The 19,360-nt window shown below is 37.7% G+C and overlaps 1 protein-coding gene across 1 annotated transcript in view; it reads right to left on the bottom strand.

The window, feature by feature from the left end:
- Positions 1 to 15,108, bottom strand: part of CDH20 (cadherin 20) — a 294,444-nt gene extending 279,336 nt beyond the window's left edge. Inside the window, exon 1 of the mRNA XM_074826600.1 lies at positions 15,048 to 15,108. The gene's annotated coding sequence lies outside the window, so the exon portion shown is untranslated. The remainder of the gene's footprint in view (positions 1 to 15,047) is intronic.
- Between the last annotated feature and the right edge of the window lie 4,252 nt (positions 15,109 to 19,360).

Genomic DNA, 19,360 nt, shown 5'->3' with positions numbered 1-19,360 from the left:
GTGGGGAAGGCAAAGGGTTTACAAAGTATTGGGCTACAGCTTGCTCCAAGATCCTTGGTCTGAGAGTCTCTTGGCCTCAACCTCTACAGAAGACAGGCCAAAATACTGCTAATTTGTGAAGTTAGTGCATAATAGCTTTGGCTGTAATAAAAATGTTTAATAGTGACAATATTCAGCACTTAGAATGAATTTCATCAGCATCCCTGTGGACAACTCAAGGTTAAGTGCATCAAGAAATGTCACTTAAATTGCTAAGTCATCAAAAATCTACTGTTGACTTCCGTTCCTCCAGGAATATCTGCTATCCCAAGTGAAGGCCTCTCCAGCTGATTCCGGGTACCAACAGTGGGTAAATATATAAATCGATAACAGACATTTTAAAAACTTTTCTTTTCATGTATCCTTTTGCCTTTTTCCTCTCCAATCCTGCTAACCAAAAAAAGCATCAAGAACAGCCATGTGTGATGCTGTGTCCAAGATTTTGTGCAGCTTGCTCCCAGAGAACATCAGGGCTGGTAGATTACAGATCACAGATATTTTAAAGGGCTGGAGGCAGGCCCTAAACAAAAATATCAAGAGAAACAGGATCATTTTGCAAAGTACACCAAGAAAGTAAAGTCTTTCAAAGATCCCATTTATGTCTATATGCATATGGGCCAGAGGAAGGGGAAAGATCAAAGGTAAGGTTACTGACTTCTTCAAATCAATCTCTGTCTACCAATAGAAGCTGGTAGAAAAAAGTTGTAAAACTAGGTTCACCTTTACAGGGAATGAGTTTAGCTTTTATACACAAACACAAACACACACTGAGAAAAGACACACCCACTTACAGATAAAAAGTTGCAGCATCTAGCAAGAATGAATCACTTCCAGAGAAAGAGATTTTATTCAGAGGACTTCAATTAGAATGAAAATAAAATAAGATGCAAATAATCAGAATGATATGGCATTAAAATCAAGATTCCCAACATTAAAAGAAGTTAACTGTTAGTCACTTTATACTGGAATATACTGACTAGTTTGATGAACTGCAGACATGACTGAACTTGTACCAATCTTTTCAAATGTGAAAAGTCATTTAGTACTTCAAAAGAAACCTCAAAACCTTGGGGTTTTTTTAGCCAAACAGCTCTGAGTCTGACAAACAAAGTAAGGAAAGCATAGGCAACATCCCTCCATTGCTCCCCTCTTCCCTGCTCACAGCCCTTTCACAGGATCCTATAGGCCTTCCAGCAGTAAAAGCTATCAAGTCAGGAGAGAATGTAAGATCATAATTCCCAGCCCTTCAGAAATTGGACTCCCAGGGTAAGATTATTGTATGTTAGACTAATGACATCTATTAAAAAGGGCCTCACTGGACCTAATATATAGACAAGGCAGAAAAAAACCAGTAAGAACCTAAACGGTACATATGGAACTTTTTGACTCTTGAACACATTTGCTATTATCTCTGGATATCAATATTTGCATTAGGCATTTCTAAGACTTGAAAAATGAAAGCCAACTGCAAAAAAGATAAAAAGGGCTTCTCTCTCTCCCAGAAAATCTCATGACAGGTGCCACACAAAAACTTTTAACTAAACATATTGAAAAATATTAAAATAAATAAAAATGACACCTTCTACATACTTTGCCTGGGCAATCAATGCCGCTGTTTATGACAAAATAATTAAAACTAGTTGTGGTGGGTTGACCCTGGCTGGATGTCAGGTGCAGGACTGGACAGGGGAGAGAAAATATAACAAAAGGCTCATGGGTTGGGATAAGGACAGGGAGAGATCACTCACCAATTACCACCATGGGCAAACAGACTTGACTTGGGGAAAATTAATTTAATATATTAACAATCAAATCAGAGTAGGATAATGAGAAATAAAAACTAAATCTTAAAACTTCTTAAATATCACAGGTGCTACCACTGCCTTGGCCAGTGGTGGGTCCATCTTGGAGCCAGCTGGCATTGGTTCTGTCAGACATAAGGAAGCTTCCAGCAGATTCTCACAGAAGCACCCCTGTAGCCCTTCCCTGCCAAAACTTTACTATGCAAGTGCAATACACTAGTTTACTAGAATTCAAAACAAAACTTTTTATTTCTTAGTTTAAGAAGAGGAAAGTTTGTAGACATTCTTCAAAGCCCATATCTGTTATTAAAAATTGATTACAAAAGTGTACATCTATCACCATTATGAAAATTCTCATTCCAATTTGCAAGACTTTTTAAAATTCTTTTTACCATAAGGTAGAATTTGTTTGTCATCTTCCCCCAAAAAGGAAGAACATTTTAAAAAGTAGATGTGGCTACATATCAAATCTATGAAAATAAAATTCTAGTTCTTCCTCAGGATTAGAAAAAAACTTTGACATATACATACATACATATACATACACATGGTATGTATATCATACAAAATGTATATATAATATAAAAATACTTTTAATGCACACAATGTGTGCACTACATATATATTAGTGAAGAAGAAACCACTAATCCCTATTTTGTTCTATTTGCAGGCCCTTCAATGTGCTAAATACAGCATAAGCTGTTGAGGCCACTTTAATTTTAGCTAAATACCACTCCAGTTCTGGAAAATAACTTAAACATGTGCCTAACTGCTTTCACAAACTCAAGAACTTTGTGAAAAAATAAGATACTTCTGCAGCTGAAGATCTTGCCCATTGCCTTTAGACTCTCAGTCATCCATCTACAGCAGGTAGGGACATGTCTAGTTTTATTCTTCTGATTAGAGCTGATTGTTTAGCATGTCTTCCTTCATCAAATGTCTATCAGAGATATCAAGTATCTAAATGACATCACAGATTCTGTAGACAGATCAGATCTATACCTACCTCTGTAGTCTTCTTCCTTTCCTTCCACTTAGTCGTTGACAGAAGTATTGTTTGCTAAAGACCTATTAGAACTACTGTTCCCACTGAAACAGAAACAGCAAAGTTTCTTCAGAGGGTGACAACATAAGAACAACAAAGGAAATCTCTTTTTCAAATGCAGTGTATTTCCACATAGAAACCCCAGGATCTGTACCTGTATTTTCATTTCTTATGGGGCATATACAAACTCTGTCATTATTTTACTGTTGTTTTTTAAATGCAAATTCAACAGAAAATTTTCATTTTGCAGACAGAAGAGAAACCTTTGCTTTTCAGTTACATTTTAGAAGAGCTTGATTTTGGTAAGTTTGTTGTATTGTTTTCCCACAGGTTTTAGGTAAACTATTTTTCATTTTGCCACTTGATTTATCTAAGATGTGACAATGTCATTTCAGGACCGTGTTATTCAGTAAAAGGATTTTAGAGAGGATTTGGATTAGTCCCAGTTTTTGCAGAGCTATCCCAGTTTTGGCAGTTCCATCTCATGTACACTTCAGTTACACTACCAGGACATTAAAGAAAAGAAAAAAAATTGCTGTATTCCTGGTGCAATGCGCACATACAATCCATTGTCTATAACCACTACCACAGCAATGAAAAAGTACATTTCAGCCACATGGGGTTTATGACTGACAGATAAGGTTTTTTTATAACACATCCAATACTTCACATAACTGCAGGACCTGAAAATTCAGAGAGAGAGAGAGAGAGAGAGAGACTACCTTTTCACTAAGGACTTCAATACCGTTACTTTCACTTCCAATGAAATCAGGAATTAGTTATAAAAAAATAGATTATCTGATGACAAAATCACCTGAATTTGCACCATCTTTAAACCTGATACCATGCCCTTAAGATGCTTACTTCTTCTCTGTCTTGCACTGTTGCATATGCAAACAGAATCAGCTCAGACATATGAGGTAAAGGAGCAACAAAAATGCCATCACATATGGGCTACAGGCTTCTCCACCTATTGCATCACCTCTGCCCACCTCTGTCTGAATGTTGTTTAATGAATGCTAAAATAGCCTAGAAAGAAGGTACAAATGGTTTAATTCCTATAGTCATTATTTATAATTTATCTATTGAGTCAGTTCATGACTCAAAGCATTCCTGAGAAGATATAGATATTTTTCAGATTTTTCATCACATATTTATTTTTTTCAGCATAAAATTTTACAAATAATCTACAGTACATATGTGCATCTATAGGTCTTAAAAACAAGATAAAATTAACAGGTCTTAATAAACTTTATGCATGACTTACTATTGACACTGACTATCTAACGGAAAACAAATATTGTAATCAGTTCTCCTTAGGAAAGCATCTCTAAGTTAGTGTTGCATGAAATAAGACTTGTTCATATTGTAATAGACAGAACTGTGAAAAATATTCCCTTTAATTCAAAATGAGGCCAGTTTCAGCATCTCAGGTTTTCAAAAAATACTACACTTTTGGTACTAAACTTTGCACATCCAAAAATTCAAATTTATAATCTAATCTTTTATTTGCTTTCCATTTGAGTATGTGGGGAAGCTGGAATGCAGGCAAAGCACTGATTTCTCTTGAGTTGGTATTTTAGTTCTGTTTGAATACAACAAATTGTAGTGTATAAATGAGAAAAACCTCTCAGGACATGAATTCAATTTCACCTCTTGTGTTGAGTATCATTGTAATTACTCAAATGATTAAAGCTATACGCGAATTTAAGCACTTCACTGAATCAGGGCTTTAATGCTTTAAGATACCAGAATTGAATCAGGCAGCACCAGTATGGTCATGATCGAGGGAGAAAGGTATTTTTCTGGTCTCCTCTTTCCTTCCCACATAACTGGGTTACATCACAATCAGGTTGTTCTGCCTAGTGAACTTAGAAACATAACACAGGAACGTAAATTCAGTTTATCAGAATTTGTTGGGCCTTTGTGAAAAATCAAATTAATACCAAATCAACTTAAAAATATCTCGGTTGTCTTTGGATCAATCTCCTGGCTAAAAGGAATTAAGACAGAGAAAATATGTCACAAAAAATAACCAGTCTTCTGAAATTATGAATAAATTCTCAGTAAATCTAGGCTCACCTTTCATAATATAATATGAAAGCAAAATTATGTCTGCAAAATTATGTCTGCAAAATTATGAAAACTCACGACATTACATTAAATGCAATGCTTATGCGTCTGCTAGTTCAAGTAGCACTTGCTATAGGTATTATTGACAAAATGTAATGGGTAAATATATATGGCTTTTCATATCTGAGGAGGTTACTGGTATTTTTAACTTAAAATGTGTTTTGCAGTGAAAACCAAGAAAAAAAAAAATCTGTTTATAAGCTTCAGACATAGGCAGGCAGAGAAACCCCACCCATAAAAATCCTCTTAGCAGGAAAAACACTCTCTAAATATACAAACAATAACTCAGTACTGGCAGACAACATAACAAGGGACAACAGCCATAAATTCCAACTTGGAAGGTTCAGATTGGACAACAGCAAAAACTATTCCACCACGAGAGTAGTAAGTACTGGAACAGGTTGACCTAGGAGACAGGCATTTTTTGTCTTTGTCATGTAATTAAATGATGACTTGTGGAATATATTGTTCATCCGTGGGAGGGTGGGTGAGGTACAGGAAGACTAGATGAGGGGAAATACAGTAAATACTCAGGAAGTACTAAAATGTCTAGAGTCATATATGAAAGCTGCAACATTGGTTAGAAAATCATTCTCAAAGTAGTTTTCAACAACTTAATGTTAAAATTGGGGGTATCATTACAGGACTCCTCCTAAAATATAGTATCAATCTTATACTTTCAATAATAGTTTGATGACTGAATATAGCATTTGCTTATTAAACACTGTTCATGGCACCAGACTGAGAGGGACAGAGTGTACAGTGAAGAGTGCAGATTTCAAAAGGATCCTGGCAAATTAAATGTGTGATTTTTAGGGTAAAGAGAGATTACAATTCAACAGGAGCAAGTAAAAATCAATTGTAACAGAATTTAACAAGATTATTACAACATAATTATAAAATTCACAAACTGCTTACCCATCAACTATGTCATGCTGTTGCAACACTGTGTAAAGACCTCATGTACTGGAAGGCATTAATGGGCTTATAGGCTATTCTGCAAGATACAGAATATAGCCCTCTAGTCTTACCCAACCTTGGAATGGCCCCAAAGTATTGTGTCTACAAATACACTTCAATAAAAGTTATAACTAATTGGAAAGATAAGGAGATCAGTAAGAAGACTCAGAGGTGTAGGAAGAAGAATTCAATGGCAAGTTAAAGAAACTAGTGTAGGTTTTAGTCCATTGGGGGAAAAAAAAAAAAGCTGGGTTGAACAAGTGGGTAAATAGTGCTGTTAAAATATTTAAAAAGCTGTTGTTCTTTTCATCTTCTTTACAATCCGTTCCTCATGTTCATGATCATTAGAAGTGGAAAGAACAGACTTGAAGTGATCCATGGGAGTTTCAGATTAGGCTGCAGAGAAGACTCTGTAAAAGTAAGGATGGCAATGCACAAGAGACTGCCTGCAGAAGCTATGGAGTCTCCATTATTAGGAAACATTTTAAGGCAAAACAGACAAGCATCCATCACGACTGACACAGATATAACTGATTCTGCCTTAGAGTAAGAGGATGAACTTAATGACCTCTCCAGATGCTTTCCAGTCATCCGATAACACAAGCAATCAAACACCGCTCAGAAGAGACCCAAGGAATAGACATCAAAACTGGAGTTCTCAAGAAATTACTTTAGAAAACAAGTTGTGGCAGACACAAGGTTGATTTCAATGTCACAGTAACCAGCTTATATTCAGATGTTCATAGGGATGAATGGTCAGGCAGAGGGAATTAAATTTATGGAGAAATACACTGGACAAAAAATGGGGGAGAAAAAAATGCACTGAGATAGGAAGTGCCCAATATAGGGTTAAAATAACTTCTGTCTATTTTTTTGTGTGAAGTATAAGAGCAACAGGACAGAGGACTGAAAAAAAAATGAGAAACATATCTAAAGATGGTTTTAAGAGAAATAAGAACTCTGATACTTACCAAATTATTCAGCTCCATCCTCTGATGCCCATACTGGTCTCCTCAAGAGAAACTGGCTAGATTAATCAAGTTACTTGCTCTCTTGACTGAGAAATTAAGACACACTTTTCACTGTATAAGACAAGAACTCATATATGCATCCAAAATAAATGGGCAAGAGTACAGAATGTTTTCTTCTTGCTACGGAGATAGGAAGGTCTAGGAGAAATGGCTGACAAACTATTGTCCATCACTTGATGGGGCTACAAAAGACCCACTACATAATTTTGAAAAAAACCCCAAAACCACCCAAAACCCAAAAAGCACTCCAGCTGATTGGAAGAATTAATTTCCTTGTATTGCAGTTTAATACTGTGATTGGTAAGAGTTTTATTAGAAAACAATAAATTTTTGATGATATAAAGGAATATTACCTAGATGAGATTCTAATTTGGAGGAGCAAAAGAAGAACACAGTCAAGTATTTTAGGGAAAGACAATAGCAAACAAAAGAGAACAAAATATAGTAGGAAAGAAATCTAAGGGGCAGAACAAACAAAGAAAGAACAAACAAATGAATTGCCTGTAACAGAAGCAATATAACAGGGAGAGAAGATAACTCAAAAAAAAATGCACAGTATTTGGAAGCCAGTGCTGGACATTCATTTCCAAGTAAGAGTGGTTATAAGGAAGCAATGAGGAGATTCGTTTCAGTGTAAATTCAGTTTGGTAACTTAGCATCTCATTTAGCTATCTAAATCAGTACTAAGGATGTGTTAACCCCCAGGTGCAACAAAAAAAGACAATCTTGAGTTAAGATCTCATTCAGTTTCTCAGGTTCTAAGAGTTTCCCAGACAGCCCAAAGGTACAAAAAGCAGAGAGGTAAATTGTCTATGGACACATCCACAGAAGAAGTTAGTGTCAGAATATAGACTTTTAGCAGCATAGCCAGAACTGGAGACCAGTATCTTCTTTTTCTTTTAGTGTCTGAAATGCGTAAGTGTTGATGTGTGCAAAAAGAAAAAGCCTCTTTGGCCTTATTCTACGAGTGTAAAAGGTTTCACATCTTTATTTATGGGAGGCCAGTGTTAGATGAAATTGACCATAAACTACTTATAGCTGTTGCCAAAAAAGGTCTGACAAACACTCCCACTGAGAACAGAGAGCGCTTTTTTTTTCTGCTACAAATATAGGATTTGCAAATTGAACACAAACTTGGAAAGATTTGTGGCTGTAGGCTCACCCTCTAGAGCATTTCAGCAAAACAAAGCAGCTGAACAAAGTCCAGTACTAAATTAAATACATGTCAGTCTGAGGAAAAGGAAACATGTACACATCAACCACCACCTGTCCAATCTCAGATAAAATACAAATGGCAATTGTCAGAGCTATGGCTAAGAATGCAGAGAGTAATGAAGGCTATGATCACAGTCCTATTATCAATTTGAAGGACAGCAGCTGGCAGTAAATGAGGTTTTATTTAAGGGCACAAGTTCCTGAAGGGATAATGTTTAAAGACCTACGGGAATATAAAAAGTTTCTTCCTCAGTGAGGTAGACCAAAAGCTCCATTAACCTATGTCTAAAAATGGTCACTAGTACATGTTTAGCAAAGAGTCAGCACACTCTACCTTAATGTTGTCAAATCTACAATAGTTTAGGGACCTGTGAAGCCAGAGGCTGTAACTAGACCGTCATGTTTGATTCCAGACAATGATTCCATTCACCATTAATTTAGCCATTTTATTTTCATGTCATTCATACTTTTCAATTTACTTTACACATTGAGTTCTGTTTGTTTGGGGTTTTTTAAAGCTGATAATTTCAAGCCTGATAGCTTCGTTTGTTACCCCAAACCTCTTGTATTATGAAGATCATTGAATAAATGTTCCTTATGTATCACCATACCAGATTTCAGCATACCACATCTTAACATATCTCCCCTTACTCATGTCCCTCTTTTCCGTGATGAAGTGTAATAGTCTGTTCAATTTATCTCACACCTCTGATCATCTCTGCTGCTCTTATCTATGCCTTTTTTATTCTATTAGTTCCTTTCTAAGGTGGAATAACGGGAATACCATATTGTGTTCAAGATGTGAGAAACATCATTATTTGTACGGTGGTATACTACTTTCAGTTCTGCTCACTGTTCCTTTACTAATGGTCTCTTACAGTCTATGTGCTTTTCATGACTATATTTGAGCACTGACCAGCTCTCATTCTTACATGATGACAATTCATTCAAATGCCATCACTGAAGACACAGAATTACTTTGCATTTACTCATTTACTTTGTATGAAAGTAATTTACAAATTAAAAAAAAACTAAAACAAACAAACAGGGTAAAAGACAGTCCTCCTCCCTTGTTGGCCAAAAAAATACTATAATGGTCCCAAAGTTGAATAATTGAAGAAATTGAGTTTTGGAATTCTTCCAAAAATAACTAAGCAAAACAAACACCACTGAAATAATGTGGTTACCTCAAGACCAAAGACTGCCAAAACAAAGTAGATTTATATTTTGGGCTGAATTAACTCTATCTCAAAATGAAAGCAGCCCTTAGGTCATTATTTGAACTCTCCCAACATAACCTTACCAGAAAATGCTATGTATAAATGAGTATTTGGTCATATAAAATCCATTTTCTGTAGACAAGGCTGTTTCTGACAGTGGATGCTGGTTTGGTGAGAATGCTGAGGACTCAGACCTGTAAAGTTCTTGTTTCAGGTAGGTTCATCCCTAAACAACACAATCTGCTGAAGTCTCTTAACACAGCATGAACATACTTGTTTCCTAGCTTGTTCACAGAGTTAGTAACCTAATCTTAAATGATTTTGCTATTAAGAACTGTGTATCTGTTGCATTTTGATGTTCGGTTTTCCCTATATTTAGGTTTGATTTTCATCACACTTGGGTTTCCTTTTTCTTTTTCTCTCCACCTAACAATAATCCAAACTCTTTCTATAGGCACAAAAATACAATGTGATCCCCTTAGAATTCCAGTCTTCATACTTAGGGGTAAAAAGAAAAGATATGGGACTCTTTTTCATACACTGAAAATAGACTTACAGATCATCTAATTTCTTAGAGATTAAAGAAGGTTAAAAGGAAACATGAACTGAAAACATGCTCATCACAAAAGACAATGGGGTCAGACGCCAGCTGTAATGAATATTCTGATCTATAATTCCTAGAGTCTTTGCTAGGGCATGGGTAATTGCAACTCTTTGGTTTTGTTCTGCTGTTTAATATGAACCCCATCCTCCCAGCCCATTAGCTATACTCTCACAGAAGATCTCATATCAGAGTGTAAAACAGACTCTGGATCCTGTGAGCAATGCAAAGTTCTCTCTGCTGTGAATTTGTGACTTCACACAACCAACAGGAAAACAGAGTGGCATGCTCTCATCTCCTCAAAGAGTTAGTCACTTGCAATATCAGTGCATTAATGAGGGACCCTTCTAAGGCACAACTTTGGTGCATCACCTGCATGAAAATATAATTTCAGAGAAAGGTACAAACTAGCTGAAGAGTTTAGAGACACATAATAGCCCTGTAAATTTTCAAAATGAATAAGAAATGTTTTTCTGTACCTCCCACACACTGTTTTGTAAATGGATTGTTGAACGTCTTTGAATTCTACATTTTGTTCAAGTTAAATAGAATCCTCCCATGGAAAAGACAAACTACAGAAAAAAGTAATAACACTAAAAGTCTGCACTAATAATCATATTGATAACTCTAAGAGAAACAGAAGAATCAGGTTAGATAATGCCTAAGTTAGACATGAAATTATCTTCCTAGGTAAGTATTAAAATAACCAGCTAAGTTGTTTCATATCAAAGAAAACTAAAAAAGTAAACTTTTATATAATTCCACATAGCTTTTAAATTCATATTTTAGGAGCAAGTATTTTGGCTTGTACACTTGTTCAAATTTTTTCCCTGACTTTACTAGTCTAATACATGCAAGGCAAGCAGAAATTTAGTAAGGCCTTTGACACCGTTTCCCACAGCATTCTCTTGGCAAAACTGGCTGCTCGAGGCTTGGATAAGCACAGGCTTTGCTGGGTAAAAAACTGGCTGGATGGCTGGGCCCAGAGAGTTGTGGTGATCCAGTTGGCAGCCGGTCACGAGTGGTGTCCCCCAGGGCTTGGTTTTGGGGCCACTCCTGTTTAACATCTTTATTGATGATCTAGACGAGGGGATCGAGTGCACCCTCAGTAAGTTTGCAGATGACACCAAGTTGGGTGGGAGTGTTGATCTGCTCGAGGGTAGGGAGGCTCTGCAGAGAGACCTGGACAGGCTGGAGCGATGGGCTAAGGCCAACTGTAGGAGTTTCAATAAGGCCAAATGCCGGGTGCTGCACTTGGGCCACAACAACCCCCAGCAGCGCTACAGGCTTGGGGAGGAGTGTCTGGAGAGCTGCCAGTCAGAGAGGGACCTGGGGGTGTTGATTGACAGCCAGCTGAACATGAGCCAGCAGTGTGCCCAGATGGCCAAGAAGGCCAATGGTATCCTGGCTTGTATCAGAAATAGCGTGGCCAGCAGGGACAGGGAAGTGATCTTACCCCTGTACTCGGCACTGGTGAGGCTGCACCTCGATTACTGTGTTCAGTTTTGGGCCCCTCACTACAAAAAGGACATTGAATTACTTGATCGTGTCCAGAGAAGGGCAACGAAGCTGGTAAAGGGTCTGGAGCACATGTCATACAAGGATTGGCTGAGGGAACTGGGGTTGTTTAGTCTGGAGAAGAGGAGGCTGAGGGGAGACCTCATCGCCCTCTACAACTACCTGAAAGGAGGTTGCAGAGAGCTGGGGATGAGTCTCTTTAACCAAGTAATAAGCAATAGAACAAGAGGTAATGGCCTCAAGTTGCGCCAGGGAAGGTTTAGACTGGATATTAGGAAGTATTTCTTTACAGAATGGGTTGTTAGGCATTGGAATGGGCTGCCCAGGGAGGTGGTGGAGTCCCCATCCCTGGAGGTGTTTAAGAGTAGGGTCAACATATTGCTTAGGGGAACCGTCAGTGTTAGGTAAATGGTTGGACTAGATGATCTTCAAGGTCTTTTCCAAACTAGATGATTCTGTGATTCTGTGAAATGATCAAGAATCTTAAAAAATATTAGTATATTGCAAAACAGTGTGCATATGGTCAAGTAGTACATTGTGCTTAAATCATAGCTACAGCACTCACTATACACATACCTCATCATCTGTTGCAGGTTCTTTAGCTGGCCCTCACTAATTCTTTCCCAGCTACTCCAATATGGCGAAAACATCTGAAAAGGAAACATTTTTCAGAATTCATCACTGTTAGAGGAAACATTCAGAAACAGTGGTGTCCTGGTTTCGGCTGGGATAGTTACTTTTTTTCCTAGTAGCTGGTACAGTGCTGTGTTTTGGATTCAGTGTGAGGCTAATGCTGATAACACACTGATGTTTTAGTTGTTGCTAAGTAGCATTTATCCTAAGTTAAGGATTTTTCAGTGTCCCATGCTCTGCCAGCGAGCAGGTGCACAAGAAGCTGGGAGGGAGCAGGTCAGGACAGCTGACCTGAACAGCCAAAGGGATATTCCGTACCATAGGACATCATGCTCGGTATATAAACTGGGGGGAGTTGGCCATGAAGGGTGAATCACTGCTTGGGCATCAGTCAACGGGTGGTGAGCAATTGCACCATGCATCACTTGTCCTCTCTTGAGTTTTATTTATCATTTTGCTATATTCCTTCTCATTACAATTGTTATTATATTTTAAAAATTATTGTTATATTTTACTATAGTTATTAAACTGTTCTTATTTCAACATGCGAGTTTTACCTTTTTTTTGAATTCTCCTCTCCATCCCACTGGGAGTGGGGAGGAGTGAGCGAGCGCTGCATGGTGCTTAGCTGCTGGCTGGGGCTAAATCACGACAAGTGGTAAAACAGACTAAACATTCATAGAAGCTAATAAACTGATTTACACCAAGCTAACTGCAGATCACAGCCTCAGAAACTGCTATATGCTAACTGTTGGCAGGTAAATGATTTCCTAATCTGATTTAATCTGTTTCTCTGAGCATTCATTCCCCCAGGATATCAAATTACCTCAGGAACTACTTATCAATATGCAACTGCTAATCAAAACAATTGCTCAACATTTGAGATATGTGTAGTTAACACAGAAATGTTTTGAACACTTTGGGATAAATAACCTTTAGATAAGTTAATAACAGTGACCTTTAAGTACATCCTTCTATTAAAGATGTCCACTAAATTTATTTAAGCAGTTTTGACAACATAACGTACTTAAAATATTCTTTCTCTAATCCACCCATAAAATTTTAACTAATGAAAAAATAGCTGCTTATTGTGGGAGAGAAGCAAGTTGACATTGGCCTGTCATCTTATGACTACATTTTAATCAAATTTATCTTGAAAACCTATGTTATACATTTTGATGGGATTTGAAGGTGAAACTTCTGTTGGATTTAAAAATTGTCTTTAGGTAGTTTTACATACTTTTTATTATCACCATTATAAATATGAAATTATAGTAAAATACAACAATATTTTATTTTCCTCTAAATGTTTACCTTATTTTCCAGAATATTTATAGGAAAAAATATTTGCTAGATAATCTCTAGAAAGCACTCTGGGAAGATAAAGAGATCACTGGTTGCATATATTTCAGATAAATACTACTCAAAAGATGATGGACTGAATGTCTTGAAGAGAAATGGGTTATAAGTGATTTTGAGGCTAGATTCCCAATTCAAATCCTCTCCTTTTCAACTTATATTGACTGCTTGAATGCCTCAGAAATCAAGACCCATTGTGTTAGAAAACATTAGACAAAATGAAGGCCTGTGCTTCAGAAACACAGGCTGTACACTGAGCTTTTTTGTGATAACAAGAGCATTTCAGGTCTGCTGAACCTTAGAGGAGAACAAGTCTGAGGTAGATCAATTACAGAAGAAACTATCACCACTTCCTGATTTCATTCAAATGAAATCTGCTTTAAAATACTTATAACACACTTTCCATTAAAAGAATAAAAAATATATGAATGAAAGTTAAGGAAAAAAAAAGTGTAAGTGATGATCATTGTATGGAAGGAAAGACCTTCAAAAGGCAGTTAAAGCCACCACTGAAAACCTGTCTGAGGACTTTTATCTGTCTTGAAACTTAAGAAGTTAGTTATGCTAGTGTCTCATCATGGAGGTGTGCAGCGAAGAGAATAAGCAGAAGAGAATAAGCACTCTGGTAAATTATATTTTGCTTTTAAACTGTGTATTTAAGAGATCCACCTTATTTTTTGGCTGGTCACAGGTGGCCATACATTAAAATAACAGAAGTCTCACAGCATCTTGCTGAAACTGTCTAGAATGTTGTCTTCACAGTCCCAGTCTCAAATACTCTCCCAAAGTCTTACAGGAACAATACACCTGTATACAGTTATCTTCATATTTCAGCACAGAATAGGAACCAAAATGTCACCTTGAACACCTCCTGCACTTTGCTGACACTGATATGTTTCCCAGCCTCCAGGACAGTAAGCACCTAGTACCAGCCCAAACATCTAAATGTCACCAAATGGACTTTTGAGGCTGCAACAGCGTAGCTACAGCCTGTGGTCGAGATTCTAATCCTGAACAGGTATAAAGTACAAGACTTTGCAGAAAAATTTCATCAGTGAAAAATGAATATCTTGGGAAATGGAAAGCAACCAATTTCTTTCTCATTATGTGTTCATTTCTTAATTTGCAAGGGATGAGTTTTGTCTTCTTTGTAAAGCCTTGCTGAATATAACAGGATTTGCACAGGTGTAAATGAGGGCAAGATGTGTCCAATTATTTTAGGTTTTGAAATTAAAAAAGGAATTACTACTAGATTACTGTGACCCTTCATTTTGCATAACTACCAGCTTATCATATATTTTGTTTAAGAGTTTTTGTACTTTCATGGTAAGCACTCACCATTGATTTGCAGTCAGATGACTAGAATAGCATCATTTTCATTCTGGAGGGAGATCTGCACTCTTTCAACTTACGTACCTCTTGGTAAAGACAAGGGAAATTAGAGAGATGTACATTCCATTGTTTACCTTCCATTTTCCTAAAAGCACTTACTTTTTTGTTTAGTTAAGGATGATAATAAAGCCTCAGAAGAGGCAGGTCAGCTGTGATCAGAACCCCTTGCTCCTTCCACACTCCTGGCCTTAGGTAGAATCTCAGATTTCATGGAACTGGCAGTGCCTAATGAAAAAAAAGAAAAAAAAAAAGTTAGATGGAATAACTTGTGAAAGGGTCAACAGTGTTTAAAGATCTGGTAGATTTTAAGCAAACATCCCCACCTTGAAACTTTTTAAATCAAGTTCTGAAGCTTTCCAAAGCTACTTAGCTCTGATTAAAACAGAAACATTTTTGGCAAGAATACCAAACTCCTGATGATTATTTATGGCAAGAGCCATTTTACAGAATCTTAGATGCACAAACTGGACTAAAATATTCACCAAGGCAAACAGTGCCATCTTAGAAGATCTAATGAGAAAATGTATGAATTCCATTCCACAAAACATTAAGCTATTATTCACCTTGCAGACTCCGGAAAGCAGAACATCTTACCTTTCCTCCTTTCTTCTGTCACTGAGGGGTTTTAGACTTCCATCTAAGCTGCCACTAGATCAATGTTCAGTTACAACTAATGTTCCTGTCCCTTACTTTATTTTCTATGCCTTAAGTGTCTTCTGTCATCCTCCTAATCCTCTGGAGTCTGCTTGCACAGACAGCTGGGAAACAATTTGGGAACCAGAAGAAGTGGAAAAGCCTTTTTTATCCAGCACTCTTGAGATCAGGGATCTCATCAGGGATCAGTTCACATCTCGTATTCTCCAGACAGAGCCCTGAATTCCTCAATATTCTTGAGGGGTTGTTCAATGCATAGGCAAGCATTGTAAGCCAAGTGGAGAAGCCACAGAAAGGAGCAGGAACCCAGGTGAGCCATTGTGCACCCACCTCCCCCCCCCCCCCCCCCCCCCCGATGCTATGGCATCTAGGTGTTTAAGGACTGCACACAAGGTGGGAGAATGAGAAAATTGTCCCAGACCACTCTCTAGCCAGGTGGCTCATCTGCTCACTTGCTAAATAGGTAATATGGGTTCAAATCCCTCCAAGCAAAAGGAAACCCCAACAATATGGGTGCAATTCCTCCCACCTGGTCTTTGCCTCTGTTGTTTAGGACCAGTATTATGGTCAGCAGAGATCTCAGTCAAACTAGCAATGTGGAGTTAGGTTCACTGATCTGGCCAAGTGCACTTTGCCTTCCACTGTATTAACTACTTCCACTGACTAGAAAAGAATTCCTGGAGAATTCCTCTGATGCATTTACCCATACTGTAGACATTGACAGTTATTTTGGAAGACCCATCTCACTCTCCCACATGTTGATTGAGTTCCTTACACGTGTAGCTGATGGGGACAACACAACATTCCTTATCCCTGCATTTAGTACAAACAATTCTTCATTTTCTCTAACTTCTTTACAAAGATGCCCAAAATAATTTGTGCTGCTTCCAGTGAAACTTACTAGCTTGGTAAGAAAATTATTTCAGATCTCTGAAAGGAAATGGTTACACCTAGACTGAGACAAATAATCTTGATATCGGGAATCATAGATTTTGACTCACAAACCAATACTGTTGAAGAAACAAACGATTGAACAGCAGGATGCGTCTTGGTTAGACTCATTTCACACCTTACCTTTACCACATACCATCATGGAGAAAGAAATGTCTTGAATATTACCATGAGATGGGTAAAGCTGGGTGAATTATTATCACACAGTAAATTAGGAAAAAGCACTTCACGTTTCCTTCTCTAACACTCATTAGCTTCTTGCATCATATCTCACCTCTTCCCAATACAAACATTATTTGTGATATCACCTGCCTTCATTCACCTTCTCAACACGGTGCAGCCAATTAAATGATGATACCCAAGGAAAATAAAAGATAGGGTATCTGAAGCTAACAGCACTATTTATATCATTTGGATCTTCATCTTATATCAGCTATAACTGAGGTACTTCCATATTCTTTATGTGCCTATTTCCTCAAGGTTATAGATTTCTTCAGTAAAGCCTGCATCTTCATCTATGCCTTGAATTGGGTGAACTGGATTGAGCATACTAAAAACCAATCAAACTACAGTAGCACCCATTTCTATTATTTGAAATTCACAGGTGGTTACTATAGTTCTGAACTAAGTTCAGCAGACAATATGAAAAGGAAGTACTTGACACTTCTTGTCAAAAGCAGGCAGATAAAAATCTAGCCTTGAATGGTGATCAGAGGAACGCAAGTCTGAGACATTCTAACACTTGGGTTTGTTTTCTGAAGAGATCAAGCTTGTTCTGAAAGAGTATAAGAAGAACCACTGAAGAAATTTGGTGGCCAGACAGGGTGACAATTCCTTCTCTCGTGCTGTGTACTGTTTCATTTGGTGCTTTAAAAGTACTTTCCCATAATTATAGCTAGAGGAAGGATTAAAAAATTTATTAGGCATTTAAGCTGTGAGGGTATGGTCAACAATACATCAGGACCTGCAAACAGAACTCCAAAGGGCATAGAAGAAATTTTGTAGGAAGTCAAGAAAAGTTACATTAAGGCTGTGAGCTCCCATTTGTCATGATTCCCTCCCCACACCCTCACAGTACAATAGCTCTACAGGACATACTTTAACAGAATTTGTGCACTTTCAGGCTGTACCCATGTCTGTCTGTCCCTACATACATCTCCCTTACACGCTTGTTCTTTTTCCTGCATGTGTCAGAGACTGCAGGGAGTAATTCAGCAACCTCCCAGAGGCTCTGTGAGGGCCGTGCTTTACAGGACTACTGTGGAACACTTTCTTCTGTCAATGCTATGTGTCTACCCCCTATATGTCTACACCCCCGTCCCACCAAGCAATGCCGCTTTGAACAGGGGTCAAAGGAAAGAAACAATACCATCATGGTGGCTAATCAATACACTCTCTGTTTACTTTCTTCATAGGGTAAGAATATTCCATGTGGGACATGCCCTACTAACCTGTGTGTCATATTAAATCTATTCTATGGTTTAGTTGAGGAAAATCTTGCTCTTTAAAACCAAATAAAGTCGATCTTTGATTTTTTATTTTGTATTCCCACAAATTCTGCACTATAGACTAATTCAGAAGAGCTTCACTGAAAAATAAAGAATCTGTTACCTGCACTTCAAGTGAAACACTCAGAAACATTCAGTCAGAAGGAGGACATTTGTGGCAAAGATGCTCACATTTTGCTTCCAAATTACCTGTTTCTTCTCCCTGAAAATAGAAGAAAGAGAAGGAAAGCTGGACAACTGTGAAGAAATGAAGCACCAGTTGTGCCTCTCTTAACGGTTCAACCCAAAGCATTACATTCTGTGCAGTTAGAAGGGAAAAATCATGAAATTGGCACAGGTAGAGGTGACAAAATCAACACACAAATTTCTGATCTCTGTTACTGGAGCTCCTACAGATGAACACTGTCATTTATACTGAATTACCTTTAATCCAGCCCTTTCTTAGTGCATTATCCAGAAATTTGTAGACACATTACTGGAGATATCAAAAACAAATTCAGAAATAACACAACAGAAGAAAAGGATTTTATTTATTGCATATATCTTTAACCAGACACAGAACTGTTGAACCTCATGCTGTTGTAGATGCCTCTATTTGATCTAATAGACTCTCTTGTAGCCAGTACAGCAAAGAGCTCAAATTTTCAGCAGGAAGCTTGTATGCACACAGAGCAAATACACTGATTGACATAATAACTGCTAAAGAATGGTCTTATTTAATTGAAGTCTTGAAACAAAAAAATCTTTTGATCTTTCTGGACAGCACTCCATCACCTTTTGAAATGCATACCCTGGGCTTGTTCTCTGCACAATGACATGAAAGGCCCAGGCCTGATTCTCATTATAATGAGCCTAGAAGTTCCAGACCAGACATCAGCCAGCCTGGCTCACCCTGAGCAGGACTTTGAAGGAAGAAATAACTGGAAAAAACCAAAACCCTTCCATAGGCAAGGCTTTCACCCTTAAATGCAGCAATTAGAGAGAGTTTGTGTCAAATCAAATTGAGAACAGAAGCAAATATCCCAGATTTTGCTAACTTCAATCATATGAGCTGTTCTTTCAGGGGGTTCAGGCTGGTCCCTTGTCTCTAGACCAACTATGGATTTTTGCTTCTGTACCTCTGCTTCCATATTAGCATTTCCTAAGGGCCTGCAAAACTGTTTTATTTCATCTGAACATATGACGTTCTCTTTAGTACATCTTTATTTGGATAGCAAGTTGCAGCTTAGCTCTCTTTTATCTCTTGAACCGTTCACATAGCACTGCTGGAGATAGTGATAACTGCTGCCATTCTCCTAG

Source organism: Strix aluco, chromosome 1 (genome assembly GCF_031877795.1).
Source record: "Strix aluco isolate bStrAlu1 chromosome 1, bStrAlu1.hap1, whole genome shotgun sequence".
Classification (NCBI taxonomy): domain Eukaryota; kingdom Metazoa; phylum Chordata; class Aves; order Strigiformes; family Strigidae; genus Strix; species Strix aluco.
The sequence above is the reverse complement of the archived record's forward strand: the minus strand, read 5'-3'. Positions and strand labels throughout refer to the sequence as shown.